The sequence below is a fragment of the Rhinopithecus bieti genome, unplaced genomic scaffold (assembly GCF_001698545.2).
Source record: "Rhinopithecus bieti isolate Rb0 unplaced genomic scaffold, ASM169854v2 scaffold_35538, whole genome shotgun sequence".
NCBI lineage: Eukaryota > Metazoa > Chordata > Mammalia > Primates > Cercopithecidae > Rhinopithecus > Rhinopithecus bieti.
This window is the reverse complement of record NW_016815913.1, coordinates 1,495,233-1,508,406: the sequence shown is the minus strand read 5'-3', so window position 1 is coordinate 1,508,406 and position 13,174 is coordinate 1,495,233. Positions and strand designations below refer to the sequence as shown.

Here is a 13,174-nt window from a genome sequence, read left to right as displayed (position 1 = left end):
GACCATGTTATATAAAATCATCTAGGATTTTGTTTTAAATTAATTAAGATATTTTGTAATATTTGATACATTCAAAAGAATATGTAGCAGACTTACAAAAGTTATGATGGAATATTATAATAATACAACATATAATATAATATAATATAATATAATATAATATAATATAACAGTATAACATACTAATGCCACATCTTCCTGTTGGGCTAATCCCCTGCCTTCTGCTCAGAAACATTAATTTCCGAATTTTGTGTTTTTATTGTCTTGATTTTTACAATGAAATTTAATCACATGTGTATCTCTAGGATATTTAGTTTTATTTGTTTTTAAACTTTATCAGAGTGGTTTCATACTCTATGTCATCTTCTAGGCTCTGCTGTTTTTCACTAAATGTTATATTTCTAAGATTAATCTTTGTGGATATCATTAATATGTTTTTATTACTATATGAAATTCAGTTGTAAGATTATTTCATCATTTATTTATCCATCCTCTAGTCAATGGATATTTGAGTTATTTCCAGATTTTTGCTGTTTTGAATAATGCTGCTATGAATATTCTAGTATGTATAGTGGTTTCTTTATACATATATATATATATATATTCATTTATTTTTTACTCAACTTCGCCTTCACAGAATATGTACATAGTTTCTTTAGCGAAGTGGCTTTCAATTTTAAAAAAAACTATAATCCAATAGGACGTATACACAAATACCTCTATGCGTCTCTTCAAAACTTCAAGAAATAGTATTTTCCCTACTATCAACAATGACTGATAAAATCTAGTCCATTTTTAAAAATGCTGGTTGAGATCCAATGAATTTGTTTCATTAGTCATTTCTACCTGAGGTTTGGAAACTAGCCTAGGTTATATACTTTGTTGTGGAGTTACTATGTCTTATACAAATTTCAACTTTACAAGATAATGGCAAATTATTTCCAAAGTTCTTGAACTGAATATTTCTACAAATTCTTATTTTTCACATTCTTATCAACACTTGCCAATCCAGACCAAATTTAAGTTTTCTACAAGAAGTCTATTAAGTTAGTAAATTATATGACTATATTTTAATGATTTTTACTTATGTTCTAATTTTATAACTAAACATTTCTGACCCAACAAAGTGCCAGTGTTTCGAGAAGACTGGAGAATGCTGAGTTGTCCTATATTCTGTTTGAGATTTTACATAGGAATGACTTCACATTTTCTTTTCTTAAAAGTACTTCTTGCTTATTATTCTCTTTGCTTTGCCTCTCAAGGTTACAACTATTGATCTATCTCAGTTGTGGCTTTGTGCTGGATTATTTTAAAGTTAAGCATCACTGATAAGTTATCGGCTTAGTAAAACTTAAACCTACTGAGAAAACAGCTCCATCGTTCCTGATGTAGTCTGACCCATTTCACTCAGAAGACTGGAATGTTTATGGACAGTTGGTGCTGTCAACTTTAAAGCACAAAGGATGGTTAAATTTATACAAGCAGGTGGTTTAGTGGAAAGTTTTGGTTGATTTTGTCAAAACGTGGTTTTTAATATCTGAAGCAACACAGGACGAACTTAGTGTAGTTAGTTCGTGGGCTTTGCCACAATTTTTAAGGTTGAGAATGTCTTTCCTGATATTTTCTTTGCACTTGCTAGGGTGGTGCTTTGGTAGGCTGGTGTATCCTGTCTTGGTTTTTGCTGTGTTTCATGACTCCTTAGCACCTAAAAATCTACTTGTTCATCTACATTCAGTGACTAAACTGACATAGGAAGAATTTTTGCTCTGCATGGTGACCAACTTCATTACTCATGGGTATCCACCATGACTTCGTAAGGTTCTTTCCTTACATTTGACCTGAGTGGCTCCAGTTTAAGTTTTCAAGTCAGTGGTACCATGAAGCCTAGTCACCCATTAATACCATTTTCTGTATATTTCAACAATACTGCCATCGTCATTGACAAAAATATTTCAACATGGTCTTGTACTCTGTCATTTTCTGTGTGTTTTTCTGGCTTGAGAAGGTACAGAGCTCATTAGGATGGATGGGCTCACCCTTACTCCAGGACAGATTCAGTTTTTGGTTTTGTTTTGTTTTTAATTTCTGAAATTCTTTCCCAACCTTAAGAATCCAAACTGCAGATCTAAAGAAGTGCTTGTTTGTGTGGTGGGACTGTAGCATTTAACAGATGCCAGATGGAAGGAGCAGATAAATGATAGTGCAGCAGGATTAGGGCTGTAATTGCTGTCATTTCCTCAGTTACACCATAACTACATTTTCAGACTTCCACCTGGAGAAAACTGTAGCAAGTTGGATTAGCCCAAGCTTATGCCCTAGGGTCCATCCAGCTCTGACCTAGGGAACAGGGAAGCTGTCCTGTGGGTGCCAGTTACAGATTCTGGGGCTTACCGGGCTGGGTGTAATGAAGAAAATACATTCCTTCTGGCCTGGCCCAGAAGAGTTTTAGACTCTCTACAATGAAATCACTCTATTGCCAACTACGTTTAAAATAAAAACAAAATAAAACAAAGCAATACGTCTCCCCCCTTACCTAGTAAACCATTTACTAAGGCCAGAAGTAGCACCTCCCCAATCTTTTATTACGTTTTTAAGACTCTGAATATTTGAAGCAGGCTAATGGCATCATATCCTTAGAGTTCTTATTCCATAGGCAATGGAGATTTTGAATCTGGGAAAGTATAGCTCATGGCACAGCACCCAGTGCATGGATAGAGTCTCAATAAATACTTGTTGACTGAATCAAAAATGAATGAAAGTGTTGAGAAGTATGTCAGGATGGCTTCCCCAAGGAGGTTTTAAAGGGCTTTTAGAGATACTCTCTACTCCTAAGCACAAGGAAAGATAGTAACTTGTTTTTAGTAGGACTAGGCAAAATGGCCATTCATTCTTCTTAGGATTTGTATTTCTCAGAGGACCAAAGCGGGAAGGAGGAAAAGTGAAAGATCATTTGTTGGGTTTACTACCATGAACTACAGGCTGGGGTGAATTTAATACATTTTCTGATAAGCTCCATAAAAGTGACTTGTGAGTTAGCATATGAGAGATTCTGAATGAAAAATAGGGAACGTTTTGAAGAGCATACTCTGTATTCTGTGTGGTGTGTCTGTGATGCACTGTTGCTGCTCTGCCACCAGCTCACATTCCTCCTGTTTTGGCTGAACAGCATTGATTTTGAGAGAGAGATAGGGGTCACAGGGGTGGGGAGAGGGGAGAGTGGGGGTTGAGAAGGGGAGGGAGAGAGGGCACGGGTGCATGCATGTGTGGTTGGAGGGGAGCTCATTTCTCTGGTTCCTAAACAGTCATCAGAGTTTAAAAAGGGCATCCAGACTCTTGAGGTGACTTTACAACAATGAGAAGAAAGTTGAATGTGTCTAGTTACCTACAAAGCCAATTTTAAACACCTACTTTAAACAAAGAGAAATATCTCTTCCAAATTTAAGCTAAGCTTTTCCACCTGGGTATCTTCTGATATTTAGAAAAATACAATTTATCTGTTTTCTGAAGGACATGCTGGGAACATTGAAAAAAACTGGTTCATTGACTACATCAGTAAAATATTATTTGCTGTATTGTTTACCAAAAAGCTGGAACAGTTGTATAATTCTTAAAGTTTTAAGGATGCTTAGTGTTTTGATGGGCAAAGAGTTGTAAAGTATCTTCAAAACTAATTTGATTTGTTTTACAGTTTGCTTAACAGTGATATTCTTCAGTGCCCTTCCAGAACATGTAGATGAAAAGATAAGCACAATACATTTTAAAAGGTAGAATTATATTTTGGAAGTAGAAATGTAAATGAGATCTCTTAATTTTACTAAAGGTTATAGATTTTTTTCTGACCAAAATTAAATATGCCTTTAGAAAACAAAAAAGAAAAAAAATTAGATATGCCTTTCGAAGTAAAATTAGCAGTTACACAGCAAGAACTTGGTGTAAATGTTTATTGAATGAAAGGATATTTATTCCTGAAAGAGCTGTCTGTGAATCAGATTTTTGTAAATTGAATCATATTTTTACATGTAGTATGACTCATTTCATAAGACAAATAATCTTTCCTAAGTTTATATTTTTGATAAACTCAGATTTTCATGGGTCAGAATTGCTGGAGTAAGGACACCATATGATGTTGCATAAGATCTGGTGTATTCTTTTCGAGGTTGCCAAAGTATGAGAGGTTTGGTTCTTTTTAAGGGTACTCATTATTTACCAGATGATAAACAATTCAATGAAAATAGATTTCTAAGGATCTACATTTTGTAATTGATAAATCATTCATGCTAAAATAGTTGGCCTTGATTCTGTTCTCCTTGAGAATGTGGGATGTTTTATAAACACATTAAGAGTTACAAATAGAGTAGGGAAGGAAGAAATGATTTCATTGTCAGTAATGATATAATTTTATGTATACATAACATTTCAATCAAAGCACTCTAATAAAAATAAAAAAAGCCTGTTAGAGTGAGATCTATATTAAGAATTGTCTTTAAGTAACATGGGCTTCTTTCTTGTAGCCATATTTGGGTTCTTCTGTGAGTTAAAGGCCCATTTTTCTTTTGTTTTCTCGCTTGTCTGCTGAGTTCTGGCCATTTAATTAAAGTTTTAGGACAAGTAGGAACTCGTGATGAATGGATTGTCCCTGTTAGTGAGGTGGTCACTACCTGCTGTCTAACTGGAAAGGGCAAGACTTATCTTGAGCATGAAAGAAACATGGGACCGCATTTTAAAGTAAATAGCACACAACTTTCTGCGTGGATACAGGAAATCCAGTGTTCCTGTGGTCTTGACAAGAGCTGGACCAGCATATGTGGACACCCCAGAGACACTAATCATATCATACTGCTTCAAAGCATTTTGAGGAAGGGTGGGAAAAAATGAATCTTGGCTAATAAGACGTTTATTCAGGAAGAAATTCAATTATGATTTTTCTCCTGAAGCAGAATCAGTGTTTGGAAAAATAGTGGGCAACCTATTTCCCACGTTTCTGCAGTCCTCTTCTCAGTTTTCTATTGTGATCTTTCTGACTTGGGAGGCATTTTTCAGTTGCTATAAAATGCAAACTGAAATATCTTCCACCCTTCTCCTCTGGCCACATTCCCTTTCCAAAGGCAATGAATGTGGTCAGTTCCATGTGCATCCTCTCTGGCACATGGAAGTGTTTTCCCTTCCTCTCTAAGCTATTATATTAAAAGCGTTCAAAAGCCGATCAAGTTAATCACATCCTTTAGTAAAGCACACAAACACTCTGTATTCCCATTTCAGAATGTCTCCCCACTTCCTCACTTCCAGGTGCTGAGTGTCATGCATATCACAAAACATATTTAGGAATGTTTTTTTTTCCCACTTGAGAGCACCACCTACTTTCATTATAACGTGATCAGTGTATGATTTGGGAGTTGATTGCAGTGATATTTTTGCATCTGTTATACATAAGTGCCCAAATACTTGCCTGGCTCTTCTGCCTCTTTATCCAGCTCTGGTCACCTTCTCTTATCATAAAGGTGAAAAAGCCCAGCGGTAAACTGCAGTAGTCCATTCTCACACTGCCATAAAGAAACAGCCTGAGACTGGGTACTTTATATAAACAAAAGGGGTTTAATTGACTTCCAGTTTCACATGGCTGGGAGCCTCAGGAAACTTACAATCATGGCAGAAGGTGAAGGGGAAGCAAGGCATATGTTACATGGTGGCAGGAGGGAAAGAGAGAGAAGGGGGAAGCGCCAGACACTTACCAAACAACCAGATCTCACGAGAACTCACTCATTATCACGAGAACAGCAAGAGGGGAATCTGCCCCCATGATCCAGTCACCTGCCACCAGATCCCTCCCTCGACAAGTGGGGACTACAATTCAAGATGAGATTTAGATGGGGACACAGAGCCAAGCCATATCCGTAACCAACTCTGGTTTCAGGCTGAACACCCTGAAACAGCAGTGCTCATTTATTCTGAGAGTAGAGCTCCTTTTTCTGAAACTCCTTAGAGTGGGACCCTTGCAGTGGCTTTGTTGTCAGCCCTGACTGACAGGATCCTGTTGGAGTTTGTCTTTTGTTTTCTATGCAGAACACACTTCTGCTTTCCCACACTGTGGCTGCTTCCCACCTTTGCCTTGCTCCTCACATCTGTCCCCCTCCTCCTGCCTGTCTCACTAACTTCTCTGTAACCTTGGAGTTTTCAGAGGGAACCACCCTCGTCATCCTGTGACCAGATAGACAAACCTGCCTGTGTCTGCTCTCGTTTACTCCTCTTCCCTTCTGTTGTCCCACTTGTATCTTTTGCCACATGCATCTCTCCTTTTTATGGATAATCAGTAAAATGAATAAGATTCTCTCTAGAAGCCTCATCTTTAAACAAAACACACCGCACTGACCTCACCTTCCCAGTAACTACTTCCTCTGCCGGGTCTCCCAGCTCTCACCTGTCCCTCTGCATTGTCTTCTACTTGCTCCCCCATCTGATTTATTCTCCATATAAGCAACTAGGACGATCACTTAAAAATGATCAAGTCGGCCAAGCGCAGTGACTCACACCTGTAATCCCAGCACTTTGGGAGGCCAAGGCGGGCCGACCACCTGAGGTCAGGAGTTCGAGACCAGCCTAGCCAACATGACGAAACCCCATCTCTACTAAAAATACGAAAATTAGCTGCGTGTGGTGGTGTGCACCTGTAATCCCAGCTACTCAGGACACTGAGGCAGGAGAATCACTTGAACCCGGGAGGTTGAGATTTCCAGTGAGCCAAGATTTCGGTGGCCCACCTGCCACTTCCAGGCCTGGGGAGACAGAGCCCAGACTCCATCTCAAAAAAAAAAAAAAAAAAAAAAGAAAAAAGATCAAGTCAGATCATTTAACTTCTTTCGTTATTTTCAAACCATCAGACTGGACATGGCTGGCTGTATGGGGCCTGTAAGTCCCAGCTCTTTGATTTGAGAGTCTGAGGCAGGAGGATCACTTGAGTCCAGGAGTTCAAGACCAGCATAGACCTCCTCTCTCCAAAGAAAAAAAAAAAAAAACCCATTCAAAGGCTCCCCTTTGCACTTTAGATAAAACCCATTTTCCATATGCTGCTTTCCAGCTCCAGCAGGACACTCGTGTCTTCCCCTCCTGCCTCACTTCCAGCCACTCACACCCTTGCCCACTCTTCCTTGGGCACAGTTTTTCCTCCAGTTACCCAAATGCATGGAATTCTCTCCACCCTTGTGCCACCCTCTTGGCATTTTTCTCTGGAGGTCTCACTCTACAGCCCCTAGAGTGGCAGCACTTTCTTGTCCTCTTGATCTCATTGTCACCTCCTCAGGGGGTCTTCACCAGGAAGTCCAAGCAGGTCCCTGGACCCACAGTCATGTTTGTTCCTGCATAAGACTTCATGACTTGTTAATATTTACATGTTTCATATCCAGACAGTTTCTAAGCCCTATATGGACAAGGGCCATGTCTGCTTTGCTTCCCACTGGGCAGGGCCTGGCACATGATAGGCATTCATATCAGGGCCATTTGCTGAGATCTGTGAATGACTGAATGGAGGCTGACATGCAGCTCAGCTCAGGTTGGTCCTTTCCTTTAGGAGACAGAGCCAACCTCTCTGTTGTGTTTCATGCCCCGTTAGAGCCACAACGTTTTGGAGATTGAAAAGATCTTGGAGGGCTTCTCTCTAACATTTCCACCATTCAGGCTCCATCTCCCATCCTCCTGCATTTCAGTACAGCTCAGGCCCAGCCTTGGGTTCAGGGGGTCTTTTGCTGTCCATCTCGGCTTGTCAGGGGATGCACCCATGTTGCTTTCCTCCCATGTCCTTTGGGAGCGGGATTATGGTGCAGTGGCTTAGGGTGTCTGGAGCCAGACTGCGGGGGTCTGAATCCTGGCTTACTAGTGGTGTGACCTTGGACAAGGTACTTAATCTCTGTGTACCTTGGTTTCCTCACATGTCATGTGGGGTTAATAAGCACATGCAGCTGTGACAGTGATTCAGCGAGTAAATGTACTTAAGGCATTATCATGAAGATAGTCAATATGTGTTGACCATCTGCCTGTCTCCCCTCTACCTTCTCATGATTGCCATGCACTATAGTCCTTCTAGGCTCTTCCCAGCACCCGCGTAGTGAGAATAGTCAGCTACTCTCTACAGTCCCTTTAGCTTATTCCCTTCTCACTCTTACTTTCTCTTTTTCCCCTTTTTTCTAATTCAGTGTTGTTGTTGTTATTGTTGTTTAACCTTTTGGGGGTCACAGGCTCTTTTGAGAATTTAAAGAAGAATACCTATGGGCTGTTGCCTTAGAAAAACCCAGTATTTGTACAATCACCCAAAATGAGCAATTCAAATATCCACAGATGGCTTGGAATCTCTCTACGGCCCCCTGGATAGAACTCCCATTACAAACAGCTGCGTTTCTGTTGTCTTCTTTGGTGCTGTGGGCCGAAGGTATTCCACCCAGAGAACTAGAACTGACCCTTCATGGATATTTAGGATACCTCAGAATACAGCTAGAAAAGTCGCTTTCCAGAAGATGAAATCATGATACCTTTTCTATATGTATCCAACCGCATGATACTGAACTGGCATATGCATAAAGTGATTATTTATATCTTATAATACAACTTGTGATTGCTACCCATTTGGGACATATGGGAATGCCAGGCTAGTGTAAGGGAGGACAAATTTGAATTAAATATACGTGTGTGTGTGTGTGTGTGTGTAAGCCCAGTTCCTTCTCAAGTTGTACAGTAATAAGACATGATGTGTGTGTGCCAGTGGTGATAATAACAGCCAACTGTTTTCTAGATAGAAGTCCTTTTGGACGTAGTTTTATACTTGTGTGTAAAGTATAAAGAAATTATTGTAAAGTAAAATAAGCATTTATCATGGCTGTATTAATTACCAGTGTACAAAAAGTGCTGCAGAAATAGTCTAGATAACAGTGTTTCTTGGAGGGGGTTAAATGTTCCTTCAGCAAAAGTGTTCACTTTCTAAATTGGTTAGTAAACTGTTTTATAGATACCAAGGTATACTTAATGCTAGTCATGGATTAGAGGGTCAAAATTGATAAGCTTGAAAATTAAAAGACAAAAACAAATAAGGAAATCATGATGTTTTATCGTGGTGATTGTTTCTGGACTAGGCCCTTGCAGAACAAACACGTGCTCCCTGACCCCCTGGGCTGACCGCATTGTGCAGCCTGGTAGGTGATGGAGGCCTTGGCCACACTGACCCAAAAGTAGTGCCCGTGAAGGATTGCTCAAAGGTTCCATGTGCCCAGGGCTTAGGAATGCTCCATCTTAAACGGTATTTTTTAAATTGTATTTTCTTCAGGATTAAAATCACCAACTGAACCTTCCCAGGAGATCAACTGAGTGGAAATAATCTTCAGTAACTGCTAATGGCAGCTGGATTTAAAACCGTCAACTTAAAATAAAAAAGCTTATGTCTCCTGAATTGTTACCCAGCCGGGTAAATTGTTTTTTACTGTGGAATTATGTGCACTTAAATCCTGGTGTATGCATGTGGTCAGCACTGCTTTTCTTTTAAGTGGGCTTGTTTATTTAAAAGACTCGAAAATGAGAAGTTGTTTTCTTACTCAGTTGGGGTTTGTTGTAAAACTCGATGCCAGAAAAAGAAAAAAGTACTGTTTTTGTGCTGCGAGTGTGTGAAGTATGTCCTTTCCAGAGAAAGGACAGTCATGGTGTTTTTTTCTCTCTGCCCCAAAGAAGGAAAGCTCTAAGGACCAGCAGGAGGCTTTGTGGGGGATCTGGGGTTATGAACGCTAATCACGCACTGACCAATGGCTTCAAACACAGGAATGCCCAGTATATGTTTTTACTCTTATTCCTTTGCAGTAATTCAAATACTACTAAAATGAAACAAGTAGCTGGAGAGCAAAGTGGGAATTGGTTCGTGTTGGTAGATGATACTTGTTGTTAACAGGGTCAGTTTGATAGCTGTGTCAGAGCTGTTGTTTTGCCCTGCTCTGTGCTATGAAGCGTCATGAGTGAAGGTCACGCTTCGACTGCTACGGGTAGTCCCAGTAGCATCGAAGCAGCTGAGCAGGTCTTGAGATCCCATGTGGCACATCCAGCCCACAGCCATGGAGCCATGGACCCATCTGCCAGGCAGACCCTCCCCTGGAGACGGAGCCTTGTCTTGATCTGCAAATGAGGAGGGAGTGGGATCCAGAGAGACAACGTGACTTGCCTAAGAGCACACAGTTGATCTGTGACAGGGATACACGATTTTCTTACAAAAGTGAGACTATACCACACCAAAAAATCTTAGAAAATTATCCTAATCCACCACAGTTTGTATTTTATTTTTTATTATTTTTATTATTTTTCGAGACGGTCTCCCTCTGTTGCCCAGGCTGGAGTCCAGTGGCACAATCATGACTCACTGCAGCTTTCGATTCACAGGCTCAGGCGATCCTCCTGCCTCTCTGCCTCTCAAGTAGCTGGGACTACCTGTAGGCGCCACCACGCCCAACTAACTTTTGTATTTTTTGTAGAGATGATGTTTCATCATGTTGCCCAGACTGGTCTCAAATTCCTGAGCTCAAGCCATCTGCCTGCCAGTGCCTCCCAAAGTGCTGGGATTGCAGGCGAGAGCCACCATGCCCGACCAGTTTATTATTATTTTTTTTAACTGTGATTTAAATCCTTTTAAGTGCAGCCCAGTTATCCTCTCAGGAATTTTCCAGACTTCCCACCCCCTCAGGTTTTGCTCACTTATTGTTTGTTTCATTCTTCTTTGCACTTTTTAGAAATGTAGTAACTGAGAGAAATATTAATCGCCCCTCCTCCTATTTTTGCAGCCAGTTGTTTTTTCACTGAACGCTCTGAAGGTGCTCTGTTTTCATTGTTATGGTGAACCTGGGCCATGGAGGTATCAGGAGATGACAGTAGGTTAGGGCTTAGAGTCTGTGGGCATTTCAGTTCTCTGACAATGGAAAGCTATTCGGAGCCAGGTTGACACAACTGAACAAACTTGCACTGTTAATGTCAGGGCGATGACCACCTGGAGACAAATAGGGAGGCCCTTTGTTATCCTAGTGGCTAAAACATTATAGGAATGAGAATGAATAACCTTTATGAACCCTAGAGTGCACTGCCTGGACAAATAGAAACAACCTAGACAAGGGGACGGGGTCTCTGCCATCCAGACCGGAGTGTAGTGGTGCAGTCATAGCTCACTGCAGAGTCAAACCCCTGGGCCCAAGTGATCCTCCCACCTCAGCCTCCTGAGTAGCTGGGACCCAGGCTGTAAGCCACCGCACCTGGCATGATTCATTTTTTACACTTAATTTTCTATTAAAATATGCCAAGCATACAAACAAGCATAGAAAATAATATTTTGAACATCTGTATACCCACCAGTCAGCCTCATTAAAATCTTTTTGATATTTTCTATTTCTAGCCTACCTGGAGGCCGCTGTTATGAATTGGGTGTTTATCACTCTTGAAGTTCTAAATTTAACTCTTCCGGGCCTCCCTCAATGCAAGGGCCTGCGTTTAATGGGACAGGATCGGCATCTTGCAGCAGTAAAATCATAGTTTTGGAACTGTCGTGAGACCACTATAATGATTTGAAATGTGTCAGTGAGATCGGTCTGCAGAGAGCTGAGGTGTTTCAGACCCTAGATTCATGACTAGATGGCAATTTCCCAAGGTATGAGAAAGTATGGTGGCCACTGAAGGTCACTCATCAAGGTAAACCTCAGACAGTTTCAAGAAAAATGCATGGTTTAGGAGCAGTGCTTTTCAAACTTTTTTTATTGTAACCCAACTTAACAAGTAAATTTTCCACTGTGACCCTGGACACATACATCCCCCCCGGCCACACACACACGTACACACACACAAACACACACACACACACACACAGCACATACTTCTGAATGAAAATTCTTAATGAAATGATTATTATTATACTTAATTATTTTTGTCAGCTGCTCTGCAATAAAGTCTATTTTGTTTTATTGTTTGTACAAAAGCTGTTTTGTTCCAGTAGAGTTCACATGCCATTGGTAAATAGGCACCCACAGTTTACAAAAATGAACCAAACAAAACCTGGGTTAGGGAACCATTTCTTGTTTCGTGGAGCAAAAGTTTTTAAAAGGTATATTTAGTTTAACTCTGCTGAGTGGTTTTATAAAAAGCTTTTCTCTACGACTGACCTCAGCGTAAAGATCTATGCCACAACTTACTGACAATGAATCCCATGTAAAACTAAGCAGAATTCACAACTCTTCTGGGGTTCAGGTTATTCTATCATGAGACTTCTCCTTAAAGCTCCTAACCCTCTTCAGCCATTGCTTTAAGGCAGCCTGACTAGATTAAGTAAACAGAACTTGAACACAGTGACTGAACTATACTTTATAAATTCATGATTGTTAAGTCACAAAAGCAACCTTTCCAAATAAAACTGAGCGTAAGTCAAACTGCCAAGCGAAAAAGAGCAGCTATGGAGCTCTCAACTCTCCCTTTTGTCATAGTTTATCTCTGTACAATGCCAGATGAGGAATAAAGTGATGTGACTATTGCTTTATACTCATTAAATCTCATTCATTTTTGTGGGACCATACTGCCATCCTCCTCACCTGAGGTGCCCGATAATGATCACCTTAGCAGGGGGTTATAAGGCACCTATGTTCAAAAGAAGTTTGTAGAATTGGACTCAGAAAGGTATAGCTTGCCCTCCAGGGAAGCAAAGGAGAAGATTATATTTAATGCTTATTAAACAAACAATTGTTGGAGACTATGAGCTACATTGATTCCAATAGCCCAAAATACTTGAGTCAGCTTGCTCCAAAATGTTACCAGCCAGCCATTTTAAACATTAATGAGGCGGCTGGTTTCTAAAATCTGGAAGAAGGAGAAGGTTTTGTTTAAGCCAACTGTTTCACAGAAGAGGAAATACAGTTCTACCTCAGGAAATTTAAATAAGACTGCTAAATAACTGGGAAAGAACATCTCCTGTGGATGAGAGGGCAAAGAAGAATTCAGCTGATTTTATACCAAATAACAAACGTGACAGCTGTGCTTTCTTGCATATGTATTTGTGTCTGTGATAGTGTATAATTTCTAGAAAAGCAGTTATCAGGCATTTGGGTCTTAAAAATTTCCACTTTTAAAAATCATCAAGAACAAAGAACTCTTCTGTTGGCTGGATCTGTTAATTTTACTGTTTTAA

The 13,174-nt window shown here is 40.2% G+C and overlaps 1 protein-coding gene across 3 annotated transcripts in view; it reads left to right on the top strand.

Moving 5' to 3' along the window:
• The window catches only part of SMAD9 (SMAD family member 9), a 76,188-nt gene that overhangs the window by 24,852 nt on the left and 38,162 nt on the right, over positions 1–13,174 (top strand). The gene's annotated exons all lie outside the window — the stretch shown is intronic.